Genomic DNA, 4,044 nt, shown 5'->3' with positions numbered 1-4,044 from the left:
GTGCTAGGGGTGTCCTTTGAGCTAGATGCAATGTTGCTTTCTAGGGGTTGGCCCTTAGCGGCTGTTAAGTCAGGAGCACTTGATTGCTCTCCTAGCAAAGATATTGACATAGGACCTTTCGATTTTAACTCTCTTCGTTGCTCCGCCTTGCGTAAGCTCTCGACTTCCTTTTCCCTAGCCACAAGGATATACCGCTCAACCTCTTGCACTTCGGCAAGGCTTCTACCATCGAGTAATATGACCTCGGAGGGAATTAGCTCTGAAGAGTCAGGAGGTGCAGTGAATGAAGTATTCACGTGCACATTCTCTAAGGGCATAGGGTCTACGTTGGTCATGAATGGAGAATTTACTTCCCCACCCCCCTCATTTACATCAATAGCTCCATGTTCGGAGCGAGTGGCTCTACTAAAGGTTTCCTTCAAGCGGCTAAGCACGCTCGGCCCGGACCGCGGGCCCATGGCATGCATGTCTTGGCTTGAGCTATCGCGATTAGGCATTGGGAAACCCTCCATGACGTCGTAGTCAGAGGAAGAGTCACTAGCCGCTATGTTCAAGTCTTGGTTTGTACTTCCTTGTGTCCCCGTCGAGGGCCCGGAACCTAAAGTAGGTGGATATTGAGAACTCGCGTAAGTCGAAATTCTCTCTAGTTGCTCCGTCTCTAGCACACGACCAGAGCGTAGATGCATGTGCCTTTGGCACCCTACAAGCGTCGATGAATAACCTCAAAGGTTAATCGCTTACTTTTTTAAGCGTCCGTTTTCACTCGTGTTTTTTACGTTTTTAATATTTTTTAATGATCAATTTTTTATTATTAAAGTGTGTGATAGCTCAAAATGAGCGTATCTCTCAGAGGGTCATGGTGTGCTTTACAGCACAACGTTTGGTCACCTGAAGCTCCGTTGGTCCTCAAAAAAGTCGATTTTTAGCTACGTGTGAAGCTAAAATTCGTAATTTTAAAGGGCGACTGAGGCCTGAGCCTGAGCGCGAGCTTGGACTTAGGTCTGGGAGATATTCCCGATCCCAATCCTACCTTTAAATTTTATTTTATTTTATTTTTTTATTTTTATAAAATGGATAAGGTCACCGTGGTCTGCGCGAGAGCACACACACACTCTACCTACCCACTTACAACTAATACACCTACTGTTACATAGTAATGCACTCTATTAGCTCTCACAAATCTACTTCCTACTTACTGTACTTTGCATTACACAGAACTAACAACCTTAATATTAATTCCTTATGACAGAGAAAAAACACAGTACCTTTGAAAACTCCATTAACAAAGAAATACACAATAGCAACACAAAATCCTTCTTCTCAACACACACACACACACTCCTTCCTTACCTTTCCTACAATTGAAATTGCACCACAAAAGAAGCACAGAGTGCCATTCAAGCTTAGTGTATGGCATTACCCGGCAACGGCGCCAAAAATGTGCACGTATGTCGCACGTGTCAATCCAAGGAACTTGCCCATACACCGTGTGCGAGCCACAAATGGCTCCAAGCACACAACAAGCCTAAACTAATAAGCTCAAAGATGGCGATGGTGTGTCACTCACCGCTCTACGCTTCCTATCGTGGAGGATTTCTCGCCGCAAAGAAGAGGGAGACGCCACTACGTCGCGCTCAACCGCCTCGCCATCGTCGTGCCGCCGTAATGCTCGATCACACACACACTCTCTCTCTCTCACGCATACACACACACAAGGAGATGAAGAAGATGGAGATGGAGCAAGAGCACTCTTCAATTGCACAAATGAGAGAATGAGTGAATTTTAGGTTTAGTTGACTTTTATATGAGCTCGCCCCATTCACACTTGGGCGCCCATGCTTAGCCAACTAATCCCTTGATTGTTCCAGTTAGAGTGCGCCTCTCATCGACGATCACTCTTACCCTTTTCCTATTGAACCGACAAGCCCAATACCTGACTCTACCAAGTAAACAATACAACGTCCGTCGTAGGTGATAGGGTGTCCGTGAGCTGTGAGGGTTAACACCCATATTTTCCACAATGTTCTCTCTCATTGTGGGCTCATTTTCATGATAGGTTTTGAATTATGATTTATCCTTATGTATTATTTTTGACACCCAAAACCCTATAAGCCAACATTGCTGCTTGCTTCATAGGCTCCCACTCGGAGCCTTGTTTTGTAGCCTTTGACGACTTAGCCTACATGGACCACCACATCATGAGACACAATGCTCACAAGTAGGGCTAGAAAAATACATTTTTCCTAACCGAAGAAAATAAGGGCAAATTTGAAATTCTATCGGATGTCAGGTCAAAATTTGAAGCTTTTGCCGATATTTACACTAAAACTTGTGTAAAAATTTGCCGGTTTTCTTCAAGGCAAGCTCAAAATCTAGCCAAGATTTTATGATTTTAACCGGTTAAAATACACTCTACCCCTGGTTTTTTTCTAGCCGTGCTCACAAGGTTAACAAAGAGAAGAGTCGCACTTAGAATGTTAATGGTAAGGGTGTGTGTTAATTAACCACCCATGAAGTACTAGGTGGTTAAGGATGAATTTCTTTTTACCAATTGAGAAGCTCTTCAAATAGGTAACGGGAAGCAATTTTGCAAATGAAAATCAATTTATCATGTGTTGCATGTTTGATGTTGGATCCCTCGTGGTGTCACAAGCTATAATTTTTTTTGTTCCTCTTCAATTACCAAAGCTTCCGAGTTTGAAGGAAAGTAGCTTTTCAACTAATTTGTGGTATTACCTAGGAACTTAGTAGATGTTCTAAGCTCAATAACCAAGAAGAAAGCAAGAATTGTATTGATAGAAGTGAAGGTGAGGAGGGGGGATGGGCTCAAGATTCTTCTTCTTTACCTGGAGCCACATCATTATGCAATAAAATAATCAACCTTTCTTTTGTTTTGAGCATCATGATCACCATCAACAACAGCATGATGTTGAGAGAGAGAGAGAGAGAGAGAGAGGTCATAATGATGCCTCTAACATCATCAATCATCATCATGGTCATGGCAATAGTGAAAAAGAGAGCCCAAAAGAATAATGGAGGGAGTCCCATGGAGAAGCTAAAATTGAAAATTGAAATTGAGTGACCCAAGTTCCAAGCTACGAGTACTAGAAAAGGGCCAGGAGTGGGAGGTTCAACAATCTAGACAAGAATAAAGTGCACAATCTTTCTTATTCCCCCCCTTTCTCTCTCTCTCTCTCTCTCTCTCTCTCTCTCTCTCGTTCTTCTATATGACACACACTTTCGTCCCTGATGTTTGCAAAAAACTAGGGTTTGCTGTGCTTTTTAACCGGCTATCATTGCAAAATTTCTTTCGATTCCGAGCTTGCCTTGACGAAATTGATAAAGTTTTACAAGCTTTAGTGTACATACCGACAAATGCTTCAAAAATTTTGACCTAAAATCAGGAAGAGTTTTAAATGTGCCCTTCTTTTCTTTAGTTAGGAAAAATGTTTTTGACAACCCCTGCTGCTCAAGACCCTCTTTCTCTTTCACTTATCCTCTCTTGTCTCTCTTTTCCCCCTTCTTCTTCTTCTCCTCTCTCGCACATTCTTTTATTGACTCTCTAGGCTACATCTTTCTTTCATATGCGGTCTCAAAGCCTCACCCTTACTTCTTTCATTCTGGTCTGTTCTTTTTGGAAATAAGTCTAGTGTGGCTTAAAATCGAGCCCGGATCAATATGCACCCACAGAAATACTTCAGCGCTCGTTGTCTATGATCAAATTTTGAATTCAAAAAAATTAGATGTGTGGGATTGATTTTCTACTTCTTCTTCTTCTCTCTCTTTCATTTGTTGTTTGTTTTCTTAATTTCTTTGAAGTCAAAATGAGATATAAGTGATGGTAATAAGCGCTCTCTCTCTCTCTCTCCCCCCCCCCCCCCCCCCCCCCCCCCCCCCCAACACACACACACACACACACACACAAAAAGGGACCCTCTCCTTTGTTTGTTGTCCTCTCTCCCTCCCTCCCCCGCTCCTTGTTAGTTGCCCTCCCCCCCTCTCTCTTTCTTTCTTTGCACCTAAGAAAACGAAAGCATCTTTAAT

The sequence above is a fragment of the Adiantum capillus-veneris genome, chromosome 1 (genome assembly GCF_014529385.1).
Source record: "Adiantum capillus-veneris isolate H3 chromosome 1, ASM1452938v2, whole genome shotgun sequence".
Lineage (NCBI taxonomy): Eukaryota > Viridiplantae > Streptophyta > Polypodiopsida > Polypodiales > Pteridaceae > Adiantum > Adiantum capillus-veneris.
Note: the sequence above shows the minus strand (reverse complement) of the source record.